Source organism: Panulirus ornatus, chromosome 18, assembly GCF_036320965.1.
Source record: "Panulirus ornatus isolate Po-2019 chromosome 18, ASM3632096v1, whole genome shotgun sequence".
Taxonomy (NCBI): Eukaryota; Metazoa; Arthropoda; class Malacostraca; order Decapoda; family Palinuridae; genus Panulirus; species Panulirus ornatus.
In genome coordinates this window covers 44,238,708-44,259,648 of record NC_092241.1, presented here as the reverse complement: position 1 = coordinate 44,259,648, position 20,941 = coordinate 44,238,708, and the positions used below count along the sequence as shown (strand labels likewise).

At 40.7% G+C, this 20,941-nt stretch overlaps 1 pseudogene; it reads left to right on the top strand.

Moving 5' to 3' along the window:
- LOC139754938 (solute carrier family 22 member 6-B-like) overlaps window positions 1-20,941 on the top strand; it is a 120,912-nt pseudogene that overhangs the window by 47,789 nt on the left and 52,182 nt on the right.

The following is a 20,941-nucleotide window of genomic DNA, read 5'->3' as shown; positions in this document are numbered from 1 at the left end:
GTTCTGTTGTGGTTGTTGTATTGAGTGATGAGTGGTTGTTAATGATGTTTAAACTGAGTGTTGAGCTGTTGTTAATGATGTTTGTACTTAGTGCTGAGCGGTTGTTAATGATGTTTATAATGAGTGTTGAGCTGTTGTTAATGATGTTCGTACTGAGTGTTGAGCTGTTGTTAATGATGTTTGTACTAAGTGTTGAGCTGTTGTTAATGATGTTTGTACTGAGTGTTGAGCTGTTGTTTATGATGTTTGTACTGAGTGGTGAGAGGTTGTTAATGATGTTTATACTGAGTGTTGAGCTGTTGTTTATGATGTTTATAATGAGTGTTGAGCTGTTGTTAATGATGTTTATAATGAGTGTTGAGCTGTTGTTAATGATGTTCGTACTGAGTGTTGAGCTGTTGTTAATGATGTTTGTACTGAGTGTTGAGCTGTTGTTTATGATGTTTGTACTGAGTGGTGAGAGGTTGTTAATGATGTTTATACTGAGTGTTGAGCTGTTGTTTATTATGTTTGTAATGAGTGTTGAGCTGTTGTTAATGATGTTTATAATGAGTGTTGAGCTGTTGTTTATGATGTTTGTACTGAGTGCTGAGAGGTTGTTAATGATGCTTGTACTGAGTGCTGAGAGGTTGTTAATGATGCTTGTACTGAGTGCTGAGAGGTTGTTAATGATGCTTGTACTGAGTGCTGAGAGGTTGTTAATGATGTTTGTACTGAGTGCTGAGAGGTTGTTAATGATGTTTGTACTGAGTGCTGAGAGGTTGTTAATGATGTTTGTACTGAGTGATGAGTGGTTGTTAATGATGTTTGTACTGAGTGGTGAGTGGTTGTTAATGATGTTTGTACTGAGTGATGAGTGGTTGTTAATGATGTTTGTATTAAGTGATGAGCTGTTGTTTATGATGTTTATACTGAGTGCTGAGAGGTTGTTAATGATGTTTGTACTGAGTGATGAGTGGTTGTTAATGATGTTTATAATGAGTGTTGAGAGGTTGTTAATGATGTTTCTACCAAGTGTTGAGCTGTTGTTTATGATGTTTGTACTGAGTGGTGAGAGCTTGTTGATGATGTTTATACTGAGTGTTGAGCTGTTGTTAATGATGTTTATACTGAGTGCTGAGAGGTTGTTAATGATGTTTGTACTGAGTGCTGAGAGGTTGTTAATGATGTTTGTACTGAGTGCTGAGAGGTTGTTAATGATGCTTGTACTGAGTGCTGAGAGGTTGTTAATGATGTTTGTACTGAGTGCTGAGAGGTTGTTAATGATGCTTGTACTGAGTGCTGAGAGGTTGTTAATGATGTTTGTACTGAGTGCTGAGAGGTTGTTAATGATGCTTGTACTGAGTGCTGAGAGGTTGTTAATGATGTTTGTACTGAGTGCTGAGAGGTTGTTAATGATGCTTGTACTGAGTGCTGAGAGGTTGTTAATGATGTTTGTACTGAGTGCTGAGAGGTTGTTAATGATGCTTGTACTGAGTGCTGAGAGGTTGTTAATGATGTTTGTACTGAGTGCTGAGAGGTTGTTAATGATGTTTGTACTGAGTGCTGAGAGGTTGTTAATGATGCTTGTACTGAGTGCTGAGAGGTTGTTAATGATGCTTGTACTGAGTGCTGAGAGGTTGTTAATGATGCTTGTACTGAGTGCTGAGAGGTTGTTAATGATGCTTGTACTGAGTGCTGAGAGGTTGTTAATGATGCTTGTACTGAGTGCTGAGAGGTTGTTAATGATGCTTGTACTGAGTGCTGAGAGGTTGTTAATGATGTTTGTACTGAGTGCTGAGAGGTTGTTAATGATGCTTGTACTGAGTGCTGAGAGGTTGTTAATGATGTTTGTACTGAGTGCTGAGAGGTTGTTAATGATGCTTGTACTGAGTGCTGAGAGGTTGTTAATGATGTTTGTACTGAGTGCTGAGAGGTTGTTAATGATGTTTGTACTGAGTGCTGAGAGGTTGTTAATGATGTTTGTACTGAGTGGTGAGAGGTTGTTAATGATGTTTGTACTGAGTGCTGAGAGGTTGTTAATGATGCTTGTATTGAGTAATGAGCTGTGGTTAGTGGGGTTTGTAATGAGTGCAGAGCGGTTGCTAGTGGCGTTTATTTCGAATGCTGAGTGGTTGCTAGTAGCGTTTATACTGTGTGCGGAGCGATTGTTAGTGTTGGTTATTCTGAGTGCTGAGTGGTTGTAAGTGATGTTTGGTTGCTAGTAATTGTTATACAGTGTATTTACTGGTTGCTAGTGTTAGTTATACTGAGTGCTGCGTGGTTGTTACTAGTGGTTATATTCTGTGCTGAGCGGTTGTTAGTGGTGGTTTTTCCGAGTGCTGAATCGCTGCTAGAAGTGGTTATACTGAGTGCTGAGCAGTGGTTTGTTGTGGCTGTGATGAATGCTGAGTGGATGTTAGTGGTGGTTATATTCTGTGCTGAGCGGTTGTTAGTGGTGGTTATACTGAGTTCTGGCTGGTTGCTAGGGATGCTTACACTGAGTACTGAGTGGTTGTTAGGAATGGTTATATATTCTGCTTAAAGGTTGCTAATGTTGGTTATTATGAATGTTGAGTGGTTGTGGCTGGTGGCTATACTCAGCGCTGAGCTGTTCTTAGTGCTTGCTATACTGAGTGCTGAGCGGTTGCTATTGGTGGTTATACTGAGCGCTATATGGTTGTTAGGGCTTGTTATACTGAGTGCTGAGCAAATGCTATTGGTGGTTATACTGAGTGCTGAGCAGTTGTTGTTTGTGGTTATACTGAGTGCTGAATGATTGCTATTGGTGGTTGTACTGAGCGTTGTGTAGTTGTTAGTGATGTTTGTTCTGAGAGCTAAGTGGTTGTTAATTGTGTGTCATTGTAGTGAGGGTTGTGAAGGTCAGACGTGAGTCGTCTGTACAGTATGTGTATTGTGCGAGGAGTGAGGTTTACTCTCGTTGGTGCTCCATTTCTTGAACTAGTGTCAGTGTTTCTGGATATTGCTCACAGCTTTGGACGACGCCCGGTTTTCTACTTGGTGTTGGTCACCTACTTATTGACCTCCCTCATCGTGGTGTGGGTTTCCAACTTTGTCATCCACCTCATACTTCGCTTCATCCAAGGCCTCAGTTATGAGAGTATTTACCTCTTACCTTACGTCATCGGTAAGTTACTACCTTACGTCTTACATCGTCGGTGAGTTACTGTCTTACATCTTATATCATCGGTAAGTTCTTACTATGCGTCTTACATTATCGGTAAGTTACTACCTTACATCTTACATCATCGGTAATTCACTGCCTTACGTCTTACATTATCGGTAAGTTACTACCATACGTCTAACATCATCGGTAAGTTACTACCTTACATCTTACATCATCGGTAAGTAGCTATCGTACATCTTACATCATCGGTAAGTTACTACCGTACATCTTACATCATCGGTAAGTTACTACCATACGTCTGACATCGTCGGTAAGTTACTACTTTACGTCTTACATTATCGGTAAGTTACCGCCTTACATCTTACATCATCGGTAAGTTACTACCTTACATCTTACATCATCGGTAAGTTACTACCTTACGTCTTACATCATCGGTAAGTTATTACTTTGCGTCGTACATTATCGGTAAGTTACTGTCTTACGTCTTATTTCATCGGTAAGTTATTACCTTACATCTTACATCATCGGTAAGTTATTACTTTACGTCTTACATTATCGGTAAGTTACTACTTTACGTCTTACATCGTCGGTGAGTTACTACTTTACGTCTTACATTATCGGTAAGTTACTACCTTACATCTTACATCATCGGTACGTTACTACTTTACATCTTACATTATCGGTAAGTTACTACCTTACATCTTACATTATCGGTAAGTTACTCCCTTACATCTTACATCATTGGTAAGTCACTACCTTACGTCTTACATTATCGGTAAGTTACTACTTTACATCTTACATCACCGGTAAGTTACTACCTTACGCCTTACATCATCGGTAAATTACTACCTTTCGTCTTACATTATCGGTAAGTTACTATCTTCCGTCTTACATCATTGGTAAGTTACTACTTTGCGTCTTACATTATCGGTAAGTTAATACCTTACGCATTATATCATCGGTAAGTTACTACCTTACGTCTTACATCATCGGTAAGTTAGTACCTAACATCGTATATTATCGGTAACCTAATACCTTACGCCTTATATCATCTGTAAGTTACTACCTTACACCTTACATCATCGGTAAATTACTACCTTACGTCTTACATTATATATATATATATATATATATATATATATATATATATATATATATATATATATATATATATATATATATATATATATATATATATATATATATATATATATCTTTTTCTTTTTCTTTCAAACTATTCGCCATTTCCCGCGTTAGCGAGGTAGCGTAAAGAACAGAGAACTGGGCCTTTGAGGGAATTTCCTCACCTGGCCCCCTTCTCTGTTCCTTCTTTTGGAAAATTAAAAAAAATAATGAGAGGGGAGGATTTCCAGCCCCCCGCTCCCTCCCCTTTTAGTCGCCTTCTACGACACGCAGGGAATACGTGGGAAGTATTCTTTCTCCCCCATCCCCAGGGATATATATATATATATATATATATATATATATATATATATATATATATATATATATATATATATATATATATATATACATACATATATATATATATATATATATATATATATATATATATATATATATATATATATATATATATATATATATATATATATATATATATATATATATATATATATATATATATATATATAGTGATGGGTGATTTGAATGCAAAGGTGAGTAATGTGGCAGTTGAGGGAATAATTGGTATACATGGGGTGTTCAGTGTTGTAAATGGAAATGGTGAAGAGCTTGTAGATCTATGTGCTGAAAAAGGACTGGTGATTGGAAATTCCTGGTTTAAAAAGCGAGATATACATAAGTATACGTATGTAGGAGAGATGGCCAGAGAGCGTTATTGGATTACGTGTTAATTGACAGGCGCGCGAAAGAGAGACTTTTTGATGTTAATGTGCTGAGAGGTGCAACGGGAGGGATGTCTCATCATTATCTTGTGGAGGCTAAGGTGAAGATTTGTATGGGTTTTCAGAAAAGAAGAGTGAATGTTGGGGTGAAGAGGATGGTGAGAGTAAGTGAGCTTGGGAAGGAGACTTGTGTGAGGAAGTACCAGGAGAGACTAAGTACAAAATGGAAAAAGGTGAGTGCAATGGAAGTAAGGGGAGTGGGGGAGGAATGGGATGTATTTAGGGAATCAGTGATGGATTGCGCAAAAGATGCTTATAGCATGAGAAGAGTGGGAGGTGGGTTGATTAGAAAGGGTAGTGAGTGGTGTGATAAAGAAGTAAGATTATTAGTGAAAGAGAAGAGAGAGGCATTTGGACGATTTTTGCAGGGAAAAAATGCAATTGAGTGAGAGATGTATAAAAGAAAGAGTCAGGAGGTCAAGAGAAAGGTGCAAGGGTGAAAAAGAGGGCAAATGAGAGTTGGGGTGAGAGAGTATCATTAAATTTTAGGGAGAATAAAAAGATGTTCTGGAAGGAGGTAAATAAAGTGCGTAAGACAAGGGAGCAAATGGGAACTTCAGTGAAGGGCGCAAATGGGGAGGTGATAACAAGTAGTGGTGATGTGAGAAGGAGATGGAGTGAGTATTTTGAAGGTTTGTTGAATGTGTTTGATGATAGAGTGGCAGATATAGGGTGTTTTGGTCGAGGTGGTGTGCAAAGTGAGAGGGTTAGAGAAAATGATTTGGTAAACAGAGAAGAGGTAGTAAAAGCTTTGCGGAAGATGAAAGCCGGCAAGGCAGCAGGTTTGGATGGTATTGCAGTGGAATTTATTAAAAAAGGGGGTGACTGTATTGTTGACTGGTTGGTAAGGTTATTTAATGTATGTATGACTCATGGTGAGGTGCCTGAGGATTGGCGGAATGCGTGCATAGTGCCATTGTACAAAGGCAAAGGGGATAAGAGTGAGTGCTCAAATTACAGAGGTATACGTTTGTTGAGTATTCCTGGTAAATTATATGGAAGGGTATTGATTGAGAGGGCGAAGGCATGTAGAGAGCATCAGATTCGGGAAGAGCAGTGTGGTTTCAGAAGTGGTAGAGGATGTGTGGATCAGGTGTTTGCTTTGAAGAATGTATGTGAGAAATACTTAGAAAAGTAAATGGATTTGTATGTAGCATTTATGGATCTGGAGAAGGCATATGATAGAGTTGATAGAGATGCTCTGTGGAAGGTATTAAGAATATATGGTGTGGGAGGCAAGTTGTTAGAAGCAGTGAAAAGTTTTTATCGAGGATGTAAGGCATGTGTACGTGTAGGAAGAGAGGAAAGTGATTGGTTCTCAGTGAATGTAGGTTTGCGGCAGGGGTGTGTGATGTCTCCATGGTTGTTTAGTTTGCTTATGGATGGGGTTGTTAGGGAGGTGAATGCAAGAGTTTTGGAAAGAGGGGCAAGAATAAAGTCTGTTGTGGATGAGAGAGCTTGGGAAGTGAGTCAGTTGTTGTTCGGTGATGATAGAGCGCTGGTGGCTGATTCATGTAAGAAACTGCAGAAGCTGGTGACTGAGTTTAGTAAAGTGTGTGAAAGAAGAAAGTTAAGAGTAAATGTGCATAAGAGCAAGGTTATTAGGTACAGTAGGATTGAGGGTCAAGTCAATTGGGAGGTAAGTTTCAATGGAGAAAAACTGGAGGAAGTAAAGTGTTATAGATATCTGGGAGTGGATCTGGCAGCGGATGGAACCATGGAAGCGGAAGTGAATCATAGGGTGGGGGAGGGGGCGAAAATCCTGGGAGCCTTGAAGAATGTGTGGAAGTCGAGAACATTATCTCGGAAAGCAAAAATGGGTATGTTTGAAGGAATAGTGGTTCCAACAATGTTGTATGGTTGCGAGGCGTGGGCTATGGATAGAGTTGTGCGCAGGAGGGTGGATGTGCTGGAAATGAGATGTTTGAGGACAATGTGTGGTGTGAGGTAATTTGATCGGTAAGTAATGTAAGGGTAAGAGAGATGTGTGGAAATAAAAAGAGCGTGGTTGAGAGAGCAGAAGAGGGTGTTTTGAAATGGTTTGGGCACATGGAGAGAATGAGTGAGGAAAGATTGACCAAGAGGATATATGTGTCGGAGGTGGAGGGAACGAGGAGAAGTGGGAGACGAAATTGGAGGTGGAAAGATGGAGTGAAAAAGATTTTGTGTGATCGGGGCCTGAACATGCAGGAGGGTGAAAGGAGGGCAAGGAATAGAGTGAATTGGATCGATGTGGTATACCGGGGTTGACGTGCTGTCAGTGGATTGAATCAGGGCATGTGAAGCGTCTGGGGTAAAGCATGGAAAGTTGTGTGGGGCCTGGATGTGGAAAGGTAGCTGTGGTTTCGGGCATTATTGCGTGGCAGCTAGAGGCTGAGTGTGAACGAATGGGGCCTTTTGTTGTCTTTTCCTAGTGCTACCTCGCACACATGAGGGGGGGAGGGGGAAGGTATTCGATGTGTGGCGAGGTGGCGATGGGAGTGAATGGGGCAGACAGTGTGAATTGTGTGCATAGGTATATATGTATGTGTCTGTGTATGTATATATATGTGTACATTGAGATGTATAGGTATGTATATTTGCGTGTGTGGACGTGTGTGTGTATACATTGTGTATGGGGGTGGGTTGGGCCGTTTCTTTCGTCTGTTTCCTTGCGCTACCTCGCAAACGCGGGACACAGCGACAAAGCAAAATAAAAAAAAAATATTAATAAAAATGATATATACATATATATATATATATATATATATATATATATATATATATATATATATATATATATATATATATATATATATATATATATATATATATATATATATATATATATATATATAGACTTGTGTGAGGAAGTACCAGGAGAGACTGAGTACAGAATGGAAAAAGGTGAGAACAATGGAAGTAAGGGGAGTGGGGGAGGAATGGGATGTATTTAGGGAATCAGTGATGGATTGCGCAAAAGATGCTTGTGGCATGAGAAGAGTGGGAGGTGGGTTGATTAGAAAGGGTAGTGAGTGGTGGGATGAAGAAGTAAGAGTATTAGTGAAAGAGAAGAGAGAGGCATTTGGACGATTTTTGCATGGAAAAAATGAAATTGAGTGGGAGATGTATAAAAGAAAGAGACAGGAGGTCAAGAGAAAGGTGCAAGAGGTGAAGAAAAGGGCAAATGAGAGTTGGGGTGAGAGAGTATCATTAAATTTTAGGGAGAATAAAAAGATGTTCTGGAAGGAGGTAAATAAAGTGCGTAAGACAAGGGAGCAAATGGGAACTTCAGTGAAGGGCGCAAATGGGGAGGTGATAACAAGTAGTGGTGATGTGAGAAGGAGATGGAGTGAGTATTTTGAAGGTTTGTTGAATGTGTTTGATGATAGAGTGGCAGATATAGGGTGTTTTGGTCGAGGTGGTGTGCAAAGTGAGAGGGTTAGGGAAAATGATTTGGTAAACAGAGAAGAGGTAGTAAAAGCTTTGCGGAAGATGAAAGCCGGCAAGGCAGCAGGTTTGGATGGTATTGCAGTGGAATTTATTAAAAAAGGGGGTGACTGTATTGTTGACTGGTTGGTAAGGTTATTTAATGTATGTATGACTCATGGTGAGGTGCCTGAGGATTGGCGGAATGCGTGCATAGTGCCATTGTACAAAGGCAAAGGGGATAAGAGTGAGTGCTCAAATTACAGAGGTATAAGTTTGTTGAGTATTCCTGGTAAATTATATGGGAGGATATTGATTGAGAGGGTGAAGGCATGTACAGAGCATCAGATTGGGGAAGAGCAGTGTGGTTTCAGAAGTGGTAGAGGATGTGTGGATCAGGTGTTTGCTTTGAAGAATGTATGTGAGAAATACTTAGAAAAGCAAATGGATTTGTATGTAGCATTTATGTATCTGGAGAAGTCATATGATAGAGTTGATAGAGATGCTCTGTGGAAGGTATTAAGAATATATGGTGTGGGAGGCAAGTTGTTAGAAGCAGTGAAAAGTTTTTATCGAGGATGTAAGGCATGTGTACGTGTAGGAAGAGAGGAAAGTGATTGGTTCTCAGTGAATGTAGGTTTGCGGCAGGGGTGTGTGATGTCTCCATGGTTGTTTAATTTGTTTATGGATGGGGTTGTTAGGGAGGTGAATGCAAGAGTTTTGGAAAGAGGGGCAAGTATGAAGTCTGTTGGGGATGAGAGAGCTTGGGAAGTGAGTCAGTTGTTGTTCGCTGATGATACAGCGCTGGTGGCTGATTCATGTGAGAAACTGCAGAAGCTGGTGACTGAGTTTGGTAAAGTGTGTGAAAGAAGAAAGTTAAGAGTAAATGTGAATAAGAGCAAGGTTATTAGGTACAGTAGGGTTGAGGGTCAAGTCAATTGGGAGGTGAGTTTGAATGGAGAAAAACTGGAGGAAGTGAAGTGTTTTAGATATCTGGGAGTGGACCTGGCAGCGGATGGAACCATGGAAGCGGAAGTGGATCATAGGGTGGGGGGCTGGGCGAAAATTCTGGGAGCCTTGAAGAATGTGTGGAAGTCGAGAACATTATCTCGGAAAGCAAAAATGGGTATGTTTGAAGGAATAGTGGTTCCAACAATGTTGTATGGTTGCGAGGCGTGGGCTATGGATAGAGTTGTGCGCAGGAGGATGGATGTGCTGGAAATGAGATGTTTGAGGACAATGTGTGGTGTGAGGTGGTTTGATCGAGTAAGTAACGTAAGGGTAAGAGAGATGTGTGGAAATAAAAAGAGCGTGGTTGAGAGAGTAGAAGAGGGTGTTTTGAAATGGTTCGGGCACATGGAGAGAATGAGTGAGGAAAGATTGACCAAGAGAATATATGTGTCGGAGGTGGAGGGAACGAGGAGAAGAGGGAGACCAAATTGGAGGTGGAAAGATGGAGTGAAAAAGATTTTGTGTGATCGGGGCCTGAACATGCAGGAGGGTGAAAGGAGGGCAAGGAATAGAGTGAATTGGAGCGATGTGGTATACCGGGGTTGACGTGCTGTCAGTGGATTGAATCAAGGCATGTGAAGCGTCTGGGGTAAACCATGGAAAGCTGTGTAGGTATGTATATTTGCGTGTGTGGACGTATGTATATACATGTGTATGGGGGTGGGTTGGGCCATTTCTTTCGTCTGTTTCCTTGCGCTACCTCGGAAACGCGGGAGACAGCGACAAAGCAAAAAAGAAAAAAAATATATATAGATGGTTTAAAAAGAGAGAAATACGTACGTATACGTATGTAAGTAGGAGAGATGGCCAGAGAGCGTTATTGGATTACGTGTTAATTGATAGGCGCGCGAAAGAGAGTCTTTTGGATGTTGATGTGCTGAGAGGTGCAACCGGAGGGATGTCTGATTATTATCTTGTGGAGGCGAAGGTGAAGATTTGCAGAGGTTTTCAGAAAAGAAGAGAGAATGTTGGGGTGAAGAGGGTGGTGAGAGTAAGTGAGCTTGGGAAGAAGACTTGTGTGAGGAAGTACCAGGAGAGACGGAGTACAGAATGGAAAAAGGTGAGTACAAAGGACGTAAGGGGAGTGGGGGGGAATGGATTGTATTTAGGGAAACAATGATGGCTTGCGCAAAAGATGCTTGTGGCATGAGAAGCGTGGGAGGTGGGCAGATTAGAAAGGGTAGTGAGTGGTGGGATGAAGAAGTAGGATTATTAGTGAAAGAGAAGAGAGAGGCATTTGGACGATTTTTGCAGGGGAAAAGATGCAAATGAGTGAGAGATGTATAAAAGAAAGAGGCAGAAGGTCAAGAGAAAGGTGCAAGAGGTGAAAAAGAGGGCATCTGAGAGTTGGGGTGAGAAAGTATCCTAAGATTTTAGGGAGGATAAAAAGATGTTTTGGAAGGAGGTAAATAAAGTGCGTAAGACAAGGGAACAAATGGGAACTTCAGTGAAGGGGGCTAATGGGGAGGTGAAAACAAGTGGTGGTGATGAGAGGAGATGGAGTGAGTATTTTGAAGTTTTGTTGAATGTGTTTGATGATAGAGTGGCAGATATAGGGTGATTTGGTCGAGGTGGTGTGTAAAGTGAGAGGGTTAGGGAAAATGATTTGGTTAACAAAGAGGTAGTAAAAGCTTTGCGGAAAATGAAAGCCGGCAAGGCAGCAGGTTTGGGTGTTATTGCAGTGGAATTTATTAAAAAAGGGAGTGACTGTATTGTTGACTGGTTGGTAAGGTTATTCAATGTATGTATGACTCATGGTGAGGTGCTTGAGGATTGGCAGAATGCTTGCATAGGGTCATTGTACAAAGGTAAAGGAGATAAAAGTGAGTGCTCAAATTACATAGGTATAAGTTTGTTGAGTATTTCTGGAAAATTACATGGGAGGGTATTGAATGAGAGGGTGAAGGTATGTACAGAGCATCAGATTGGGAAAGAGCAGTGTGGTTTCAGAAGTGGGAGAGGATATGTGGATCAGGTGTTTGCTTTGAAGAATGTGTGTGAAAAATACTTAGAGAAGCAAATGGATTTGTATGTAGCATTTATGGATCTGGAGAAGGCATATGATAGAGGTGACAGAGATGCTCTGTGGAAGGTATTAAGAATATATTGTGTGGGAGGCAAGTTGTTAGAAGCAGTGAAAAGTTTTTATCGAGGATGTAAGGCATGTGTACGTGTAGGAAGAGAGGAGAGTAACTGGTTTTCAGTGAATGTAGGTTTGCGGCAGGGGTGTGTGATGTCTCCATGGTTGTTTAATTTGTTTATGGATTGGGTTGTTAGGGAGGTGAATGCAAGAGTTTTGGAAAGAGGGGCAAGTATGCAGTCTGTTGTGGATGAGAGAGCTTGGGACGTGAGTCAGTTGTTGTTCGGTGATGATAGAGCGCTGGTGGCTGATTCATGTAAGAAACTGCAGAAGCTGGTGACTGAGTTTGGTAATGTGTGTGAAAGAAGAAAGCTGAGAGTAAGCGTGAATAAGAGCAAGGTTATTAGGTACAGTAGGGTTGAGGGACAAGTCAATTGGGAGGTAAGTTTGAATGGAGAAAAACTGGAGGAAGTGAAGTGTTTTAGATATCTCGAGTGTATTTGGCAGCGGATGAAACCATGGAAGCGGAAGTGAGTCATTGGGTAGGGGAGGGGGCGAAAGTTCTGGGAGCGTTGAAGAATGTGTGGAATATATATATATATATATATATATATATATATATATATATATATATATATATATATATATATATATATATATATATATATATATATATATATATATATATATATATATATATGTAAGGCATGTGTACGTGTAGGAAGAGAGGAAAGTGATTGGTTCTCAGTGAATGTAGGTTTGCGGCAGGGGTGTGTGATGTCTCCATGGTTGTTTAATTTGTTTATGGATGGGGTTGTTAGGGAGGTAAATGCAAGAGTCTTGGAAAGAGGGGCAAGTATGAAGTCTGTTGGGGATGAGAGAGCTTGGGAAGTGAGTCAGTTGTTGTTCGCTGATGATACAGCGCTGGTGGCGGATTCATGTAAGAAACTGCAGAAGCTGGTGACGGAGTTTGGTAAAGTGTGTGGAAGAAGAAAGTTAAGAGTAAATGTGAATAAGAGCAAGGTTATTAGGTACAGTAGGGTGGAGGGTCAAGTCAATTGGGAGGTGAGTTTGAATGGAGAAAAACTGGAGGAAGTGAAGTGTTTTAGATATCTGGGAGTGGATCTGTCAGCGGATGGAACCATGGAAGCGGAAGTGGATCATAGGGTGTGGGAGGGGGCGAAAATTTTGGGAGCCTTGAAAAATGTGTGGAAGTCGAGAACATTATCCCGGAAAGCAAAAATGGGTATGTTTGAAGGAATAGTAGTTCCAACAATGTTGTATGGTTGCGAGGCGTGGGCTATGGATAGAGTTGTGCGCAGGAGGATGGATGTGCTGGAAATGAGATGTTTGAGGACAATGTGTGGTGTGAGGTGGTTTGATCGAGTAAGTAACGTAAGGGTAAGAGAGATGTGTGGAAATAAAAAGAGCGTGGTTGAGAGAGCAGAAGAGGGTGTTTTGAAATGGTTTGGGCACATGGAGAGAATGAGTGAGGAAAGATTGACCAAGAGGATATATGTGTCGGAGGTGGAGGGAACGAGGAGAAGAGGGAGACCAAATTGGAGGTGGAAAGATGGAGTGAAAAAGATTTTGTGTGATCGGGGCCTGAACATGCAGGAGGGTGAAAGGAGGGCAAGGAATAGAGGGAATTGGAGCGATGTGGTATACAGGAGTTGACGTGCTGTCAGTGGATTGAATCAAGGCATGTGAAGCGTCCGGGGTAAACCAAGGAAAGCTGTGTAGGTATGTATATTTGCGTGTGTGGACGTGTGTATGTACATGTGTATGGGGGGGGTTGGGCCATTTCTTTCGTCTGTTTCCTTGCGCTACCTCGCAAAAGCGGGAGACAGCGACAAAGTATAAAAAAAAAAAAAAAAAAAAAAAAAATATATATATATATATATATATATATCCCTGGGGATAGGGGAGAAAGAATACTTCCCACGTATTCCCTGCGTGTCGTAGAAGGCGACTAAAAGGGGAGGGAGCGGGGGGCTGGAAATCCTCCCCTTTTGTTTTTTTTTTAATTTTCCAAAAGAGGGAACAGAGAAGGGGGCCAGGTGAGGATATTCCCTCAGAGGCCCAGTCCTCTGTTCTTAACGCTACCTTGCTGACGCGGGAAATGGCGAATAGTTCGAAAGAAAAAAAGAATATATATATATATATATATATATATATATATATATATATATATATATATATATATATATATATATATATATATATATATGTATATATATATATATATATATATATATATATATATATATATATATATATATATATATATATATATATATATATATATATATATATATATATATATATATATATATATAAAAGAGAATGAGAACTGGTCCCAAGACTGATCCCAGCGGCACACCATTTTCTACGTGTCACCAATCTGAGGCTTGACCATTGGTCAATATTCTTAACAACAAATCTTTTCAACATGGCAAGACAGCCCTATCTGTATCATGTAATTTTTGCTTGTAACCTTTGTCGTGGAACTTTCTCAAATGCTTTCTCAAAATATAGACACTACAGATCATAGAAGCCACTGTACTTTCACCTTATATGTTAATTATATCAAAAGAAATCGTGTAGATTTGCTAGACTTGACTGATATCGTCAATAACCACGTAGGTTTCCAAAAGTTTGCCGAGTGTAGGTTGGGGAAACGTCAATAACATTCTTACATTCATTATCTGAATTCTAACAACAGACGGAGAAATGATTTGTCACGCACCCTAACACACTTATTAAAGATAACTTTAACAACTTCGTTCACAAGTGTAAAGGAAAAATCAGGGGAAATGCGCTCAGTCTATCTTAACAGTTCCTGCCCCACAGCATAATAATGACTTAGCGGATTGCCGGCAGACTGTAGGGGAGTTCGAGGGTGTACCAGTCCTTGGTCAGCGACGGACCACGTTCACTGGTTAGGTCGGTCCGCACATTCGCTCCTCGTAGCGGTCTACCGTGACCGCTGGGGCTGAACACGGCCTGAGTACTCCCTTAGTACGGCTCACCGTTCCCACTGCCACCAGGGATTGTGATATATGTAAACTTTATGCTCCTGGGGCTAAGCAAGCGGCAATGCAAGTTGCACCCCGGGCTAAGCAAGCAGCATTGTAAGTTATTTCTGCGCCAGTCTGGTACTGACTGACACAATTTTGACCTTGTCTCTGTCCTGCGTAATGCGGATGTCATTTGTTGTATCACCAAGACAGTTAGTTCAGTTACTCTGGTTGATTACGACATGAAGTCACTCTCACTTTTCTACAAACACAAGTCATTTTCGTTGTCTTTAATTGACGCTTTCCCTCCCCCCCGTATCTTCTAACTTGGACGCCATAGTTATTCCCATTTTCATCATACTTAATCCTGCAGGGGACCTGATATGGACGATGCAACGTCTCGTGAGTTCAACACTTTGGCCTTTACAACTGTACCTACAATCTTGATCCAAACCTTAAATGAACTGCGTCACTTTTATTAGTCTTACAATGTCATATTTCATTCACTACTAGCAGAGTAATCTTAAGAAAATTCCTGAATTGGTAAATTCCCCTTCAAGGCTTTGAGATGTGGGCGGACCAAGTGCAATGGTGACTGCAAAGTGCTATGGTGACTGGAAAAGAAGGCTGTGCTGTTTTCGACGACTCAGCTCTCGTCTGAATTACAGTTTCCCTCATTAAACTAGATTCTAACTTCTTAGTTACTAAGTAGTACCTGTTAATCCTACCAAACGTTCGTATGAAATTGGACGGACTGAACCACCATGTGTATTCTCTCATCAGGTATTATTCATACCTGGTTCCGACTGTCATCTTTAAAAACGGAAATCCTAAACTACATATGCAAGAATAACACAACATAAACCTCACTCGTCAGCATCTTATCTTACAAAGAACACGATATTACCAAAACATTGCCACGACCCTACAACACTACAGATAACGTAAGCCATCTACATAGGAGAATATAATCCCTTCATAAATCTGCAAAGTAACAGGACAAGCTAAGACTCTACAATTATTCTCTAACGCACCGCAAATGTCCTCACACATAAACTACACCGGATTTCCTAGGTACGAAGACCATAGACAAACCCCCGAACCGTTGATCCAACGATTTTGACCCTTTACCAATCTTTATGATTCATGAACCCGAGGGAACATGGTCAACTGGTAATTTTTCTCTTTCTTTTACGTTTGAAGCTCCAGTCACGGACTAAAGTCCATAACAAGGCCGGGCCTTAATTGAGATAGAGGGAGAATTATGAAAGAAAAAAGGGAAAGGGGAAAGCATTAGCGAATTTTGGAGGAAGTGAAAACTTATCTTTTAAGAATTGCCAGGTCATAGTAATTGGGAAAAACAGGAAAGGGTAGAGACTTCCAAAGCTTTGAAGTGTGGGGAAAGAAACAGCCATGAAAACAGCTCACCCTGATTTGTAAACGGCCACACAGTACAAAAACCAAAGTAATACCTATAGAAAAAGGAAAGTGAACCAACATTGCGGCCAAGGGTAAGTCGGTCAAGTTTTGAAGTTAGCCTGGATGAGTTTCTACGTCGGACCGCTTTCGACTCAGTTCTGTCAATTAAGGATGCAGAACTAGAACCACCCTAGATGTGAGAGCAGTACTTCGTGCAACGGCGGCTTGATCCTTTGTACAAACGGAGCAAATGATCGGAAGAAAAGAAATTTCGACTTCTGAATAGGACTCCCATTTTCTGAAAGGCAGAAATAAGTCTTTTCGTGTGCCTCTTGAATCTTGGCGAAATACCTTGGCTCCTGGTGAAATCCTTAGAATCTTCGTGAAATCCTAGAAGATGGCTCCAGTTTATCGAGTTGTCTGCCCTAGATGACACTGGAAGTTCAACAGGGATTTTCTCCTCTGAGAAGGTGAGTATACCTCTTGCTTGTTCTGCGGCGTATTTGATAGGCTTTCCTTAGGTGTTAGGAAAAGCAGCGAAACCTTGAAGAAACTAGATGTTAAGACGAAAGGGTGGGAAGAGGACGCTGGGTTCTTGGCGGCGAAAGCGGTTGCTATACAGGAAACAGACAAAGGTATATCATCTAAGGCAAACAGCTTAGATATTAGGATAGCAACCGTAGAGACGAAGTTGGAAGATTCTTTCACCTTCCAACCTGCGAGGACAACTTGTCGCCGCATTACCGAACAAACTTCAAGCAACGAACTCTCCACTCACAATAGGTTTAGCGTACTAGATGATGAAGTACATGATGATTGAAGCATCATCCTGGTCGGGGACTCTATAATCAGACATCAGGATCATGGGTTCTGTGTAAAGGGTAGAAAAGGGAAGAACTTGTGTTATGCAGGTGCAAGGATAAAACACGTTCTAGGTAACTTTGACGACATAGTCTCAAACAATACCAAGGATGTGATTTTTGTCGTTCAGGTGTGGAAGAATGATGCACTTAATGGGAGATCGGAAGGAATATTAGCGAAGTTTAGGGAACTTATTAACAAGTTTAAAGAAAGTCAGAAAGGGGATTGCTGCCAAGGCATGACGTCGCTTCATGTACCCTTAGTAGAATGCTGGGGATAAACAGAAGAATCAAAGTTCTCTGTAGGCAGGAGGATATTGTGTTTAGTATAGACCTGTGGGGCCAATGTAGTCATGATGGATCTCTGCACGCTGCGTATGGTCTTCACTTATATGAAACAGAGAAAGCCCTCAACTTTTTTTTTGATAAACTACTCAGGAAAGCAAGTCACGGTCGAGATAACAAAGGAACTGGGAGAATAGGGAAGGGTGAGAGGGGTAGCTGTGGGAGGTGGGGTGGGGGGATATGAGTAGAGACAAGGCGTTCAGTTTGACTATCATAGGGCAGCGGTAAAAGATGGGTGGGACCCTGGCGGTAGGGATCCTCGAAAACTAGCGGTAATTTCACAGGCAGAGGAATTAGCAGTTGGGAACAACTCTGCAGTATAAGTAGTGGGTTAGCACAGCTACAGGTCAACTCTCAGGTAATTTTTAGAAATGATTCTGGTAAGGTCCAGTGCGGGGAGGGTCAGTGTAAACGGCGAACCGTCTCTCTCCCGCTGCTGCACACACAAACATTAACACTGATGATACAAACACACATACCGACAGTAAAAAACAAACAAACAAACAAAAAATTGCAAATCCAGTCCAGATATCAGCTCCAAGGAAGATAAGTTTAATATACACAAATGCCCGAAGCATCATTACCAAACGTGATGAACTTGTATCCTATGCAGTTATTGAAAACTAAACATTATTGCAATCTCAGAAACGTGGGTAAACTCTGAGAATAAACACTTAGCAATACCCAGATACAAACTGTTTACTAAAGATCGCTTATACAGGGTAGATGGTGGAGTTTTGATCTACGTTGATAACAATCTAAGTGTTATTAAGATAAGCAAAGTAGACATACACACACACTTACGACTCCCTTTATAATGACATTACCGACAAGTTCAAAAGAAAACTACATCTCGGTGTTATTTAAAGACCTCCTAAGCAGAAAAAGACGATAAGATATTGTACAATGAAATGTGAACTATAATTAACAGTAAAGAGGTCATAATAGTAGGAGAACTCAACAGTCCAAACATAAACTGGAACACGTTAACAGGTGACCGAGAGGGAACGAGACGAATGGAACTGACTGAAGACAATATTGTAGAACAGTTGATTAAAAAAAACCAACTTGAGGTAAAAACATTCTTGGTCATATCCTCACCAGTGACACAAACTTAATCAACTCTTGTGAAGTTGGCGAGAGTTTGTCAAACAGCGATCACAGTATGATCAGATTAGAGATAAATTTAGATTATGAAATAAATGACAAATAATTCTTGATCCCAGAATACAGGCGTAAATTTTGAAAACATCAGACTCGAAATTCGCAGTACCAATTGGATAAAACTTCTTGACGTTTACGCAGTAAAGGAACTGTGGAATAATTCTAAAAACACACTACTCGAGATTGAAAATAAACATATTCCACGAATCATAAAGAGAACTTGCAATATTTTAAAACCATCATGGATAAATAGGAGAATAGAAAAGCTGATTCGTCAAAAGAAGAAAACAAAAATTAAAGTCAATGGGAAGAGATGAAAATCGTCAGGAACTAATTAGAATCAAAACAGAGTGTAAGACGGTCATAAGACAGAGTAAACACTGGAAAGAAAAAAGGATTACCTTAAAATTTAAGAATAATCCTAAGGAATTATTCAAATAAATAAGACAAAGGAAGACAGTAAAAGAAGGAATTGGACCATTACGAAACGAACACAAGACACTAACTACTGACGACAAGGAAATGGCCACCATACTAAATTATTCCTTTATGTCCGTATTCACAATTAAAGAAACATCTCGAATACCGCAACTAATGAAAATGTGTCAAGGTTCTGATGAATAAGAGTTGAAGGTTAGAATGATAAAGAGCTCTGAAGTACTTCAATACTTAAAGGCCCGGATAACTTAGCTCAAATATTTTCAAATGTCAGGAAACAGCTGACATACCCCATAACAAAAATATTCAACAAATCTCTATCGGATGGTCAAGTACCAACTGACTGGACACTAACAAATGTAAAATATATATATATATATATATATATATATATATATATATATTTTTTTTTTTGCTTTGTCGCTGTCTCCCGCGTTTGCGAGGTAGCGCAAGGAAACAGACGAAAGAAATGGCCCAACCCACCCCCATACACATGTATATACATACGTCCACACACGCAAATATACATACCTACACAGCTTTCCATGGTTTACCCCAGACGCTTCACATGCCCTGATTCAATCCACTGACAGCACGTCAACCCCGGTATACCATATCGCTCCAATTCACTCTATTCCTTGCACTTCTTTTACCCTCCTGCATGTTCAGGCCCCGATCACACAAAATCTTTTTCACTCCGTCTTTCCACCTCCAATTTGGTCTCCCTCTTCTCCTCGTTCCCTCCACCTCCGACACATATATCCTCTTGGTCAATCTTTCCTCACTCATTCTCTCCATGTGCCCAAACCATTTCAAAACACCCTCTTCTGCTCTCTCAACCACGCTCTTTTTATTTCCACACATCTCTCTTACCCTTACGTTACTTACTCGATCAAACCACCTCACACCACACATTGTCCTCAAACATCTCATTTCCAGCACATCCATCCTCCTGCGCACCACTCTATCCATAGCCCACGCCTCGCAACCATACAACATTGTTGGAACCACTATTCCTTCAAACATACCCATTTTTGCTTTCCGAGATAATGTTCTCGACTTCCACACATTTTTCAAGGCTACCAGAATTTTCGCCCCCTCCCCCACCCTATGATCCACTTCCGCTTCCATGGTTCCATCCGCTGCCAGGTCCACTCCCAGATATCTAAAACACTTCACTTCCTCCAGTTTTTCTCCATTCAAACTCACCTCCCAATTGACTTGACCCTTACCCCTACTGTACCTAATAACCTTGCTCTTATTCACATTTACTCTCAACTTTCTTCTTCCACACACTTTACCAAACTCAGTCACCAGCTTCTGCAGTTTCTCACATGAATCAGCCACCAGCGCTGTATCATCAGCGAACAACAACTGACTCACTTCCCAAGCTCTCTCATCCCCAACAGACTTCATACTTGCCCCTCTTTCCAGGACTCTTGCATTTACCTCCCTTACAACCCCATCCATAAACAAATTAAACAACCATGGAGACATCACACACCCCTGCCGCAAACCTACATTCACTGAGAACCAATCACTTTCCTCTCTTCCTACACGTACATATGCCTTACATCCTCGATACAAACTTTACACTGCTTCTAACAACTTGCCTCCCACACCATATATTCTTAATACCTTCCACAGAGCAACTCTATCAACTCTATCATATGCCTTCTCCAGATCCATAAATGCTACATACAAATCCATTTCCTTTTCTAAGTATTTCTCACATACATTCTTCAAAGCAAACACCTGATCCACACATCCTCTACCACTTCTTAAACCACACTGCTCTTCCCCAATCTGATGCTCTCTACATGCCTTCACCCTCTCAATCAATACCCTCCCATATAATTTACCAGGAATACTCAACAAACTTATACCTCTGTAATTTGAGCACTCACTCTTATCCCCTTTGCCTTTGTACAATGGCACTATGCACGCATTCCGCCAATCCTCAGGCACCTCACCATGAGTCATACATACATTAAATAACCTCACCAACCAGTCAACAAAACAGTCACCCCCTTTTTTTTTATGAATTCCACTGCAATACCATCCAAACCTGCTGCCTTGCCGGCTTTCATCTTCCACAAAGCTTTTACTACCTCTTCTCTGTTTACCAAATCATTTTCCCT